Source organism: Hakea prostrata, chromosome 6 (assembly GCF_041222555.1).
Source record: "Hakea prostrata isolate BN-2017 chromosome 6, UWA_Hpros_2, whole genome shotgun sequence".
Taxonomy (NCBI): Eukaryota; Viridiplantae; Streptophyta; class Magnoliopsida; order Proteales; family Proteaceae; genus Hakea; species Hakea prostrata.
The window spans coordinates 10,704,287-10,718,835 of record NC_142605.1 but is presented as its reverse complement, the minus strand read 5'-3'; positions in this window follow the sequence as shown (position 1 = coordinate 10,718,835).

Below are 14,549 nucleotides of genomic sequence, written 5' to 3'. Positions count from 1 at the left end.
TAGTCTGAAAATTTTCCTACTTAAAGGGTGAGATTTGTTTGATTTTACAGTCAAAATAACATGTACATCCACTACCAGTCATTCATATAATTATTTAAAAATTAGAAGAATATACAAAAATTGGAAAATAATAAAAGAATCACATATGGATGAATCAATGAGTTCATCTCATTAAATGATTCTTTTTTTTTTTTTTTTTTTTGGTAGGAAAGAAAAACTTTATATATGTAACTGAAATCCCCGCGGGATCTTACACATTAGAGAGTCAAAAAGTAAAATCCAAGATAAGAAAGGGGGGGGGGAGAAGTGGTACAAGAAACGGTCATGTGAGATAGCCGTTGATTTAGCAAGTGCGTCAGCTGCAAAATTGGCTCGCATGGGATGTAGGTGAATGAACAGTCTGGAAAGGAAGCTGCAAGCCTGAGGATATCAGTGATGAGGTGTGAGATTTCCAGCTACCGCATGATGAAAGCTGCAAAAGAGTGAGAATCAGCGATTGGTTGTCGCTCTCCACTTGGATATGGGAGATCCGGAGGTCGAGGGCAAGACGAAGACCATGACGAATGGCTAGTGCCTCGGCAATTAAGGAGTCCTGACAACCCGTGCCCTAGCCAAAAGCAAACACAACCTGATTAGAAGAGTCGCGTGCGAGTCCACCAATGCCCGAGCGTTTCGGATCGATAAAAGATGAGTCGTCCACGTTTAGTTTGATCCTGCCTGGAGGTGGAGGTTCCCATCTGAACAGTGGGGAAGTGTTCCTAGGTGAATGAGAAGCGGAGGGAGGGGTGAATGCATGGATCGCATGATGTAAACGCGTCATGACATCCTGAAGCTTGGGAGGTTTAGAAGAGTGTATAACCGTGGTGTAATAGCCCCAAAGAGCCCACAGAGTGATAAGGGAATGAACAAACTGCAGTCGGTTAGGGGAAGGGCAAACAGAATGGATGACAAGGTCTTGAAGTTGGAGATCAAAAGGATGTGAGTGATCCCATTGGTGAAGGTTAAGGGTATGCCAGAGATGGGATGTGAAAGGGCACAAGATAAAGAGATGATGTGCTGAGAAAGGATGATACCCACAAAGTCCACAGTGGGAACGTTACAGCCTCTCGCATGGAGCAGATTGGCCGTGGGTAATTTGCCTAGAAGAGATTTCCAGAGGAAAAGGAGGATTCTAGGGGGAAGGGGGAGATGCCAGAACTGAAGCCAATTAAGGCGGGGTATTGAGGAGGAGGGGGAGAAAGATGAAGTTGCCAATCTGATACCTGAACTGACAATGAAATTGCCTGAGGAAGTGGGTTTCCAGATGTAGCGATCCGCTTGAGAGAAGAGCGGGATAGGGATGTTGAGAATATTGGCTGCAATATCATCAGGCCAACAAGCCAACACCTTATCCCTATTCCAGGAAGCTGTTGTGAAATTGATGAAGTCAGAAACTTTAAGAAGAAGGGAGGTTGCTGGAAAGCATCCCAGATCGGGGGGTTGATTCGAGACCCAATTGAGATTCCAAGGGCTTGCTTGGGAACCGTCCCCAATTTGAAGGAAAAGTCCTTGACGTAAAAGTTCCCTCACCTTAATCAACGATTTCCAACCCCATGAAGCAGATGAGGGGGAGGGCGCTTCGAGGAAGGTACTATCCTTAAAGTACTTGTGCTTCATCAAACGGCCCCATAGTGATTGGGAGGGGTTAAGTAATTCCCATGCCTTCCGAGACAGAAGAGTGAGGTTAAAGGCTGCACTGTTTTTAAGGTTGAGACCACCCTCTCTAGTCGAACGACAAATGAGATCCCAAGAGATAGTGTGAACATGCCTTTGCTTGCCACTTGACCAGAAGAAGTCCCGAGAGAGCTTGTCAAGAGTATTTGTGATTGAGACAGGAAGCTGAAAACACGACATAAAGTGACTGGGCATAGCAGCTAGAGTGGATTGGATAAGGACCTTTTTCCCCGCGTAGGAGAGGAGGTTAGCTCTCCAGTGTTGAAGTCGGCTATTGACCCGAGTAAGCAAAGAGGCACAATGCTTCTTCTTGATCTTCCCCGAAATTAGTGGGATCCCGAGATAGATGTCCAGCTCCGTTGAGGGGGTAATGTGGAAGTGGGAGGAGAGTGTACGCTTCATTGCTGATGTACTTGGACTATAGTGTGCACGTGTTTTTTGGATATTGAGTTGTTGACCTGAATAAAAACAATATTCCTCCAGAAGCTGATGGAAGCAACGAGCCTCAGCAGAGGTGGCATGTCCAAACAAAATTAAGTCATCAGCAAAGGCCAGGTGCGAAAGACGCTCACCTCCACGCTAGAGCTGAATTCCATGGAGCTTTTTGCCTTGTAGGGCCAATTCCAGATGGGATGTCGAACTTCTTGCACAAAGGACGAAAAGATAGGAGGATAATGGATCTCCCTGGCGAAGGCCCCGTGATGGGGTAATTGGCGGCAAGGGGGATCCATTAACCAGGACCGAGAGTTGTGTGGTAGTAATACACTTCATGACCCATTCTATCCACTGTGGAGGGAATCCAAAATGGCGCAAAGTAGAAGCGACAAAACTCCATTCTAAACGATCATACACCTTGCTCATATCGAGCTTGACTACCATGAGGCCTTTCTTATGAGTCTGGATTTTATGCATGAGCTCGTGGGCAATAAGAATATTGTCCTGAATGTGTCGGCCCTTGACAAATCCATTTTTCTGGAAGAAAATGAGATGTGGCATGATCTGTTTTAACCTGTTCACCAATATTTTGGAGATGATTTTATAGGTCATGTTACACAGGCTGATAGGCCGGTAATCTCCCACAGTTTCAGGGGTATCAACCTTCGGAATTAGGGCAATGAAAGTGTGGTTGACCTCGGCTTGGAGATGTGTGGAGTTGAAGAAATCCTGCACCATGTTGCCTATGTCACCAGCAAGATGCTCCCAAGAGTGTTGAAAGAAAATACCTAGGAAACCATCCGGGCTGGGGGACTTGAGGCCATTGGAACCGAATACCGCCTCTTTAATCTCTGTAGCTGAAACAGGTTGAAGAAGAAAAGAGCAATCCGCACTTGTGACCCGACCCTGAACTGAGGAGAAATAACTATCAGGACAAGCCATGTGTTGTGTGGAGAAAATTTGCTGATAATGTTGATGGAAGGCTTGAGAGATGAGCTGAGGATCAGTGAGGTGGAGACCCTGATGCGTAAGAGAACATATACGATTCCGCGAGCGGCGTTTCAGAGTCGACAGGTGGAAGAAACGAGTATTTCGATCACCGCATGTGTGCCATTGGATACGCGTCATTAAATGATTCGAGAAAACGAATAGATTGACTTTATTTATTTGTTAGGAGAAAATTGTTTAATTCAAAATATCTACTAGACTCTCGACATTTTAAGCTTATAAGCCTCTGAAGTAAAAAAATCCAATAGAGGATTGCTCTCCAATTATATATTAGATGGAAGAAACATTGAGCAACATTTTATTGATGTGTGAAAGTATGGCATTAGTGGTCCAATCCACCGTTGACGAGCTGTTATTTAATATGGGAACAACGGCTAAGCAATCGGATAGAATGGTGGTTTTTTCCCCTCCAAATTAGGAGCCTTAGCTAGTAGGGTAGCATCCTAATAGCCTTTGCCTCCACGGTCGATATGGAAAGTCCTAAACTCCACTTGCCTTTTGCAGTGCAGAAAGATCACCTAGTTCCCAATACTTACAGGGCTGCCGTCGATCTGCTCATCCTTATGCCAAGTCCCCTCCACAAAGACTTTGTAATGTCCTGGTTGATCATGTAGGATGGCATTTGAGGTGACTTAGCTTGATTTTGGATGTAATAAGGTTGATGGACTTAATGCAATACTTTCCATCACTAAATTTATCAAGTTTATCATTAATTTAGGTAAATTTGAGTGCTATTTGACTCAGAAAATTTATGATCATATCAATTTATAGCCAGACCTAGTCTATATGACTCTTGACTAGGCTGTTAAATTATTCAACCTAGCAATTTGCCCAATCAATACCTAGTTTTCCAAATATAGTTCCTATAAGTTCAGTCTATTAACCCTTTGGTTGGGGAACTGGAGGGGTTTGTAATGAGAAAAAGAAATTAAAGCCCAACAAAAGAGAGGGGAAAAAAATATTACATCATGTAAGTTTCAAGAAGCTGATATAGATATAGATAACACAAAATTATCATTCTCTTTAATGACTACTTTCCAGCAAAAGGAAAAACCAACTTTGTTATCCACATTATGGCCAAACAGAAAAATGAATAGAATTAAGAATATACAAGAGTACTTAAGTGGAGTTCCAACCATGGATTGATTCATGGTGGCTAGCGTTCTTGTTGTGCACATAATGTGACCAATCGTTTTTAAGAATGGGGAAATCAGACTTTTCTCAATCTTTGGATGTTTTGGTGACACTATACTAGGTTCTCTTACAATCCCAGTAACTCACTTACAAGTCAAGTCCAATGTCTCTATATCCTACCTCTTCTCTCTTGTTTATCTAATGAAATGCCTAAAGTCTCTTTTTGTAATTTCCCTCAACAAGTAGCTTACTTGGTGTTATATCAATTCTTGTTTAGACTACCGAACCGGTATGAATTGTTCGGCTTGGGACAACTAGTTTCAACTCGGATAAAAGAGTTAGCTAGCTACATTCCGGTATGCACTTTCTAGGAAGATGGTTTGTTTATGGAACTACCCTCATGGGTTGCCACATGGAGATTTTAACATACTAGTATAAGCTTGTGGTGAATGTCTTAATGTCACTTCTCAATGAAAGTGACGAGTCGTTGAAAAACAGCCTATTTCTATCTACAAGGTGTCAAAGCATTAAATTCAGCATTTAATGCTCTGTGGTTATACATTAAATGCTCCATACTCATCAAGGGAAGCACCAATCCATCCATTTCTTCCTGGGTGTTGCTTCCTTACAACTTGTTTAGAGTTTAGGAGGGAACATGTCACATCTAAAGCCCACATAGGTCAGAATCAATGACAAATCTAGGGGAAGGTGCATCAAGCCCTTAGCTACTCCCGCAAGTTTGGCGCCACTCTTGATCTTGGCCCTTCATTCAAACTGGAAGGATCTGATGGTCAAAGTTTGTCTTCTCCAAGAAGAACATGGTATTCACCTATAAGAGTAAAAACTAGAAGACCGGATTCAGTAAGCCAAGTGAGCCTTGCATTTATCCTCCTACAACTACCCAAGAGCACTGATACTCTTCGGGCAATTATTCCTCTCTACGAGGATTTGTGTTATCTAGGATCTGACTTTACCATCGGAGGTGGCTTCCCGCCCCTAGAGGCGGCCCACTCTCATTGTTTTTCTTATTCACAAATCCCTTATTCGAAGCATCTTCGGAGATTTTGGAGCGACATTTGGCACCATTTGTGGGAAAAATGTTATCGTTTTCTCCCTCGTGCTTCACACTACTGAGTAAAGATGGCAAGAGATAACTCGGATAACAATGGTTCTAAATCTTAGGGACGTCCACGTGTGAAGAAGGTGAATCCCCACAAAGATGGTCCAACAAAGATACCTCTAACTTGCTAGTATGAGAGATGCAAGTCCCTGACCATGGAACTGTTTTCAATATCGGTCTTCCCTTGCAAGGAACGACCTCTACCCCTATATATGATCCAACTCGAGCACAGGCTCTTGAGAGAAGGATGATGGACATGATGAACCCATTCCAAGCCATGGTGAACCAATGGAGTCAGCTCATGCCTCCAAAGGCCCTACTGTAGTTCTACTTGAAACAGTGGTACCCTCCCCCCATCGATCAACAAGACGGGGCCCAGGGAGATGGAGTAGCTTTGCTCCCCACTAATTCAATGAGGAATAGAGAAGATGATTGTAGAGGGGCCACCATGGGGGAGCCCATCACTCTGTCGTTGGAAGACTTGGAGCACAAAATGAGAGACACTCATTTCCAAGAGCCATGGCTAAAGGTCATCAAGCTCCCAAGGCCAAGAAGGCCTTGAGGGAGCATTCGACTGATTCGAGTGTCTCCATGTCAACAAAAGGAGGACGTAAAGCACCTCAAGCAGTAAGAGACAAAACACTTTATTAGCATATCAAATATACAAACACTATCTATATCAGCTAGACAAAAAGGTCCCTGATGAGATTCAACTAGTCCTCACCCTTTCGTTTTAGAAATCATGGCTACTTCTTTGCTTATGATGGAATTAAAATGAATGATATGTGCCATCGGATTAGTTGTTCCATCATACGATGAAGGAAGGAATAAGGAAACACATAACTACCTGGTACTCTCGTTTGCCAAGACACTCCATCCACAACTTGACGGAGTGGGGTTATGCTTTTGCCACTGGCTTTAAGAGTGGAATAAAAAAGAACAACAAGGAGGACTATCACACCCCACCCGCCAGTCTCGGTTACCCGTGGGAGCGAACCATCACAAGATCCACGGTCTTACCATCAATAATAATAAATGCAAGTAATAGATAATCATGAGCAAGAATAAGTGCAATAATTTATAGAAAAAATTATAGGGAGTCCAAATACTCCAATAAAATAATAAAGGAAATAATCAATGATCAAAAGAATAATGAGTTCAACGGAAGCAATTCAAAAGACTAAATTAGTTTCTTTCCAGTTTCTTTTTCTTTGACTAAAAACTGGTCTTCTAATTTAGCAAGGAAAGGGGTTCTCCAGTTCTTCTCCATACAATCGGCAAAATGTCTGGTAACCTGTCTCCTCCGTCCATCAATGGGTGCTATAAGCGCACTCCATGCACTCACAGGAGCTCCCACACAAGCTATCTCCATGTCCCACTGACGGTGCCACATCTTCTTCATATAAGAAGGGTCTTTCATACAGATCACTTCCAACTTCCAACGTTGGGCCACCATCTGTGTAGTTTATATAATACATACAAGAAAAGGAATGAGTTCTGACGAACTCAATAAGGATAACATAATTCTCATCCATATATCAACACCATTAGAAATGCGTATATGATATGTATGATATGCAAAAGTATAAATGCTACTAAGATCTAACTGTACGAGTCTCTAACAATTGACATGCTTTAAGATATACACCAGCCCTCCTCTGGTAGGTCTAGTCACTCTGATCCCTTATGGACTGGATACCTCTATTGGGATCTTGGGTAAAGGGGTAAGTCCACAACTGGCTCACAAACCATGGCTGGGGTTTAAGTCAACTCTCTTACCACGACCATTGGCATGAGTAATGGCGCATGTCGAGGCTTTTAATCCAATGCAAGTCATAATGGTAACACACTACATGAAGTCCAGATACTTCCCCTATGGCACCAACCAACTCGGTTCTGTATCCTTCTCAACCTAGGAATAAGAACCCTCACGGACTGCCTACCGCTATTGGACTCCACTCCCTAACCCTATGGTTATCCACATATTGTTGGGGCAGAAAGCTCTCATGACTTCTTATGACATCTGGTCCGCTCCTTGGACGTCCATGAGCCCTACCCTAATTGTGAAACCCAGCCCTAACCTTGACCCGGAAACCCTGTTGGTTATAGGTCCGACAACCAGATGTAAGGCAAGAAGTCAGCTTTGGGCCATTTCTGTAGAAGACTTGGTGGCTGGATTGAAATCCATGAGTGTTGATGTCAGAGTTCCATTTATGGAAACTGCACCCTGTTGAAGATAGGATTAGTTGATGGACTTGGAGTACTCTCTGTATTGGTTCGAAGGCATTTCTACCTACTAGGTAAGTCACTTTAGGTGTGTGCAAAACCCCATCATGTTTGGACTTGATCTGAGCCTTCAATCTGTTTTGGTCTTGCTGTCTTGATTGGTTGACTGGACCAGTCGACCAATCCAATCGACCAATTGGTTCTGTTTTTGCTAATTAGGTCGTGGCTACTCTATTTAAGTCTAATCTTGGGATTACTCCGCCTCATCTGCCTCCTAAGCCTCTGGAACGAGTTAGAACTCCATTCTAATTGATTCCCTTGCATCCTTGGTTGATATCTCGCAAGAACTCAAGTAATTTCCTTCCTCCTGCAACAAAGGTATGTCTACGCTCTTTTTTCTTTTACATCTCTGAATTTCTTTTCTTTATTATGTTCTTGATTGAGATCAGGAAGGAGATGCTGCATTCTTGCAACCATCTATTCCATGATCTCATTCTATTCTTTGAGATCTATGATCATCGTCATGATCTCAACCCTAGCCGAATTGATTCTTGAAACCCTAACCCTTGTATGATCTTTCTGGAAACCTTTGGTAACCTCCCATGTGAGGGAAACCTCATGGGTAATATTTATGTTAATCTAAATTTGATCTTTCTATGGTTTTCTTGTTGTTATTGGCCAATCATTATTTCCCTTTCATCCTATGATCTCAACCTTTTCATGAGAGCCATAAAGGTTGAAACCCTAGTTTCTTGGGTCAAATCAAGAACCCATGTTTTGATCTTGTTAATAGCCAATCAATGTGTTTTCTATTATAACCTATCAACCTCTAGTTCTTTATCCTTGATCATACCAATGTTTTCTTCATAATCCATGATTAACCTAATTAGGGTAAAACTTTTTGGTTCCAAATTGGTAACCTGGGAACTTGATTCAATTAGTGGTTTGATGTCCTCTATATACTAGTATGCTGCCATTATAGTTTTCCCATGATTTTGTACCCTTTTGAACCACCAAATTCGGTTCTATTTTCCCAAAATTCGGATTCTTGAAGGCTACTGTCTCGGTTGGTCGACTCATTGGTCGACTGGGGCAGTAGACCAATCCAATCGACCAATGAGTACAGTAACCTCATTCTTGGTCTGTTTTGATTGTTTTGATATCTTTCCTTCTAGGTATCTTTCCTAACATGTTGTATACACTTGTTTAAGACTTTCTTCTCAGGTTTGGTCAAGGTCTTACTTGATTCCCTAAGATTCCTTTGCGAGTTATAAGGTATGGACAGTTATTCCTTAATTACATAGATCGCATACTCTCTGGTTTCTACCTTTTGAAACTATGAGCTTGTTTACTGTTCTTATATTTTATACTTCTGATGTACTACTGTAACTACAGTAGCACTTCACTTATGTTTTCTTTTTATTATTTAAGCTTATATGAATTGCTTATTACTATATTGTTTAACGATTAGCTTATGCTTTTACATTCTCTTTTATATGATGAATTGTTGGTTGCGTATGTCATGACTGATCTGAGAATGTGTTTGATTAAGTATGGTTTGGGATTGAGAGGTGTCCTTTTGACACTTTTGTCCTTGGACATTATCAGAAATAGTATGGGATGTTTTCGGGGTTGCCCATCGACGCTTTCCCGAATCATTGGTTGTCATACCTAGGGCTGTCTAGCAGTGTTTGGCTAGGATGTCCCCGTTATATCAAACCCAAATCGGAAGGGTATTGAGACCGAACGACCCGTGGTAGCAGTGTGATTCATGGGCGCTTAAGACCGGTAACCAACCAGTGAGAGGACAGGAATCATATTGTGGGCCATTTATTGGAGGGTTGCATATGGCTAGACTTGGGCTCATGGGCGCTTAAGACCGGTAACCAACCCATGAGAGGACATGAGAGCTTCCCGTTTACCATATGTGGGTAACCAATAGGGTTGATGAGTCTGTAGTCCGAGACTATTAGGACTCTAGTGGAAAGGATACCGGAGAGGATCTCCCGGGGGAAGAATGGAGGTATCTGGACCTAAGTTGATGTAACTGAGTAGATGACTTGCATTGGGCTAGGCCCTGACATGCGCCAGTACTTAGACCAAATGGTGATGTGAGAGAGAGGTGACTTAACCCCCAACCATGGATTGTCCCGAGGGATGCCGGACCCACTACCAACAGGAGCCGAGTGACTGACCTACCCAAAGAAGTATGGTGCTATGACTTAAAGCATGTCTGCCAATAGAGACCAACATACATAGAGTTTAGATGCATACATATATTATCTGTTTCATATTGCATTGCATCTTGTTATGTTCTGCCACATGTTATTTATGTTGTTATAGATTAACTACCTTACTGAGTTTTATCGAAACTCATTCCTTTTTTGTACAATCTTTTGTTAGACTATTCTGCAGGTACTGATTACTATGAAGAACAGTACAATGAAGCGCAAACCGATGAAGCGTACTACACGCAAGGTGTTGGCGACAATCAAGATTACTCTGATGATCCCTCAGGCGGTCACATTCCGTACTATGATTAGAGGCAACGCGAAATTGGAACATCTCAGTTGGATTGATGAAGTCCACTATTTTGAAGATGTCATCTATAGGATAGAAGACTCTTAGTTTAGTTATCTTTCTTATTTTCATTTGTTTCAGTTGTTATTCCTTTTAGCTTATACTACATTTCGTTGTATTTGTTGAGGGAGTTTCCGCCTCTCTCTACTTCTTTTGATATCTTCGGATATCTGGTATCATTTTCCGCACTCTGATTATATTGTTTATTCATTTCTTGATTTGAATCTTGTTTATAATATTTAAACCTTGATTATTTCCTGTTTATGATTATGTTATTGTATATGTGGGAGGATGATTTCCTCGATACTTGATCTTCGGGGCTGTGGATCACACTCCTGGGTATGCCAGTTAGGGTACCGGCTGGGGGGATGTGACACTAATGTACGCAACCCTACCATTGCACGAACAACAGTGGACCATTGAATTTTCGCACAGACTGGTTCTTGCTGTAGGATGAATCAGAGTCACGTCATCATCGTCACGGGTCATCTGGGTAGTAGTATGTGGGGGTACCTAGCCATGCAACTCTAGACTCTCCCTAGGTATGTCATCCAGTAGTTATGATAGTGCTGGAGACATCAGTGAGCATGTGTCCCATACCACAGCTCTCTGATATCTCAAGCCAAGATATCCCAATGGAATACTCTTTCCATTAGAACCACAATACTCCAATCATCATCATACCACAATTATAATTGATAAAGTACATACAAGAACATTACAAACAGCAAGTATACAATAAGATCAACATGCTTTATACAGTTACAGCAAGGTATACAATTAAAGAATAGTAAGAAAAGACACTTCTCTAGCATGTTCAAGTCATTGCATAAAAATAAGAGTGTATATCCTTACCTGTAATTAAGTAAAAGCTCTTTAGAATGCAATCCAAAAATAATTAGTAGACTTTTAGTAGAAACAGAGAACACCTATAAACAGGAATAAAAGATCATATAAGTCAAATGAGTCAAATAGACCAATAGCCAAAAGCCGCATACTTACTGTGACCCCACTAGTCGCTTGGCTCAAGCAACCGCCTTGAGCAACCGCCCCAAAAATAGAAGGTTTCCAATCCGAAGCTCAGGCTTTTGATCATCCAATTTCAATCCGATTTTTGGATGATCTCAATCCAAATTTCAAACTAAACACATCTAGAACCAAGGGGTAAAACGAAACCTTAAAATCAACGCAGATCTATCACCCAAAATCCTCCCCTTGATTAGATCCATCCTTTCCATGAATGTAGGGATTCGTTTTTGGACAAGATCCCATCAAGGACGTTGGAAAAAGAGCTACAACTAACCAATTGGGTTACCACTAACAACATGGGTATGGGTTAACACCAATCAGAAGCTAAAGGAAGAGAAAGGGTGAAAGAAGATCCAATTACCTTAACCAGAGTCACCAGATAAGAAAAGGGAAAATCTCCAGATCTCAGTCCACGCTCTACTCACCTTTCAGAGTGTCTCCACTGCCTCCTAATCACCAAAAACAGCAATCCCGAATATAATATTCGTTAATTGGGCGAGGGTTGCTATTTATAGAGGTCTGGGGGAAAATTAGGGTAAAACCCCGCAACTAGGACCAAGCGGTTGCTTGGTTCAATCAACCGCCTCAAGCAACCGCCCCCTAGTACATTGTTGTACAAGGGTGCTTTGCTCAAGGGGTTGAAACCCAAACACAACCTAACCCTAAACAACACATGGGGGAGGTCTTACCTTCTTTTCGGACATCTCCAAACACCACTTGCCTTTTACCAAAGGTCCAATTTCCAAACAAGGCAGGTTCTTCATCAAGAAAATCTAGATCCATGGGTTTTGGATATGGATCATGGACTTCTATCCGGACACTCCACAAATTAATCCCACTAGACCTTTGAGTTCTTGGACCTGCAATACAGATTTCGGGTTAGAAATACGGGGGTTGTTACAAGGACAACTTGTTGGGTTTAAAACAAGCTCGTTCCAAATCAATCCGAGATTTCATGACTCGTTTCAACAACATCTCAATCCTGATTAAAGATTTGGATGACAAGGTGGCTTTCACTGCATTCAAGAGAGCAGTCACCAATGAGAAGTTGGTCACATCCATTGTGGAAAGAAAGCCCTAGACTTTAGTTGAATTGCTAGGTTCGGATATGAGATGGCAACTGTTGAGGAGATCCTGGAGGCTAATCGAAGCGATTATAAGGATAGAGATAAATCCTTCAAGCAAAGTAATCGAGAAAAAGATTTAGACAAAGACCCCCAATAAGAGAGCAAAAAGAGAAACAAGAATGGAGACGCCGACAGGTGGATGATGAAGACGAAGAGGCCTTCACTCCTTTGAATAAGTCATGATCAGCCATTTTGATGCAGATCCGAGACACCAGTTTACTAAAGAAGCCTGAAAAGCTACATGCTAGGCTAGAGAATCGGACAAGCATGTCAAGATACTGTCTTTATCTTAAAGACAAAGGGCATCATACTGACGACTACCGTATACTCAAAATAGATATTAAAATGCTAATTGTCAGCGGTCACTTAAATCAGTTCATCAAGTTTGGCCATGAAGGAGAAAGGATATCACATCCCCCCAGCCGGTACCATAACAGAAATACCTGGAGGTGTGATCCATAGCCCCGAAGATCAAGTCTTAACAATCATCCTTATAACAACCCCCGTATTCCTAACCCGGAATTCGTATTGCAGGTCCGATAACCCGAAGGTCAAGTCGTGTTAAGTTTTGGAGTATCCGGATTGAAGTCCATGATCCATAACCTGAATCCATGGATCTGGATTCTCTTGATGAAGAACCTGCTTTGTTAGGAGAGTGGAATTCTAGCCAGGGTCAAGAGATGTTTGGAGATGGCCAGATTGAAGGTAAGACCTCCCCCATGTGTTGTTTAGGGTTAGATTGAGGTTGGGAATCAACCCCTTGAGCAAAGCACCCTTGTACTGCAAAGTACTAGGGGGTGGTTGCTTAAAGCGGTTGATTGGGCCAATCAACTGCCCCAAGCGACTGCCATGGTCTACTTGTGGGAATTTGCCCCCTGTCCTCTATAAATAGCAAATCTCGTGTTTTTAACTCATTATTATATTTGGGATTACTGCTGTGGACGGTTAGGAGGCAGAAGACACGTGTTGGAAGGTAAGGAAAGCGTGGATTGCGATCTGGGTCTGTTTCCCTCGTCTGTTTGCAAATCTGATTGAGGTAAGTGAATCCCCTTCACTCTATTCTCTTCCTTCAGCTTTGGAATGGTGTAGATCCATCTCCTTTATGTTGGGGTAACCTAGTTGTGTTTAGTTCTATTCCCTATTCAATGTTCTTGAGGAGATCCTGTCCGAAAACGAATCCTTGCATTCGAATAAAGGATGGATCTAATCAACATAAGTGATTTGGGTGATAGATCTCTGTCAATTTTAGGTTATTGATTTACACCTTTGTTATAGACTTGTTATGAATGAAATTCAGATTAAGATTATCCCAAAACCGGATTGAAATTTGATGATCAAAAGTCTGAATTTCGAAGTTGGAAGACTGTCTGTAACAGGGGCGGTTGCTTGAGGCAGTCACTTGACCCAATAAACCAGCCCAAGCGACCGGCTTGGTCACAGTGGTTGTGTGTGATTTGCGGTTGCTTTGATTTGACTCGTGACTCTTGTGTATTCTTGTAACCCTATGTCTAGGTGTCCTTTGAGTTTACTAAAGGTCTTGTAATTGTGGTTTGGTTGCATTCTATTGAGCTTTTACTTAATTACAGGTAATGACACACTATTTTGTTTATATGCAATGAAATGCTATATGGTGAATCAATTATTCTATTGTTATGATTCATCATATACATTGCTATAGTTGTATAATTCACTATACTACTGTTATATACCTGTTGTTTGTGATGTCTTTATATACTTTATCACTTTATGATATTGACAACATAAATAACATGAAAGCAAACCATAAAAAGATGCAATGCAATATGAAACAAATAATGTATGCATGCATCTAAACTCTATGTATGCTGGTCTCTATTGGCAGACATGCTTTAAGTCATAGCACCATACTTCTTCGGGTAGGTCGGTCACTCGACTCCTGTTGGTAGTGGGTCCTTCATCCCTCGGGACAATCCATAGCTGGGGGTTAAGTCACCTCTCTCTCACATCACCATTTGGTCTAAGTACTGGCGCATGTCAGGGTAAAGCCTAGCCCAATGCAAGTCATCTACTCAGTTACATCAACTCAGGTCCAGATACTTCCATTCCTCGCCCCGGGCGATCCTTTCCAGTATCCTTTCCACTAGAGTCCTAATAGTCCCGGACTACAAACTCATCAACCCTACTGGTTATCCACATAT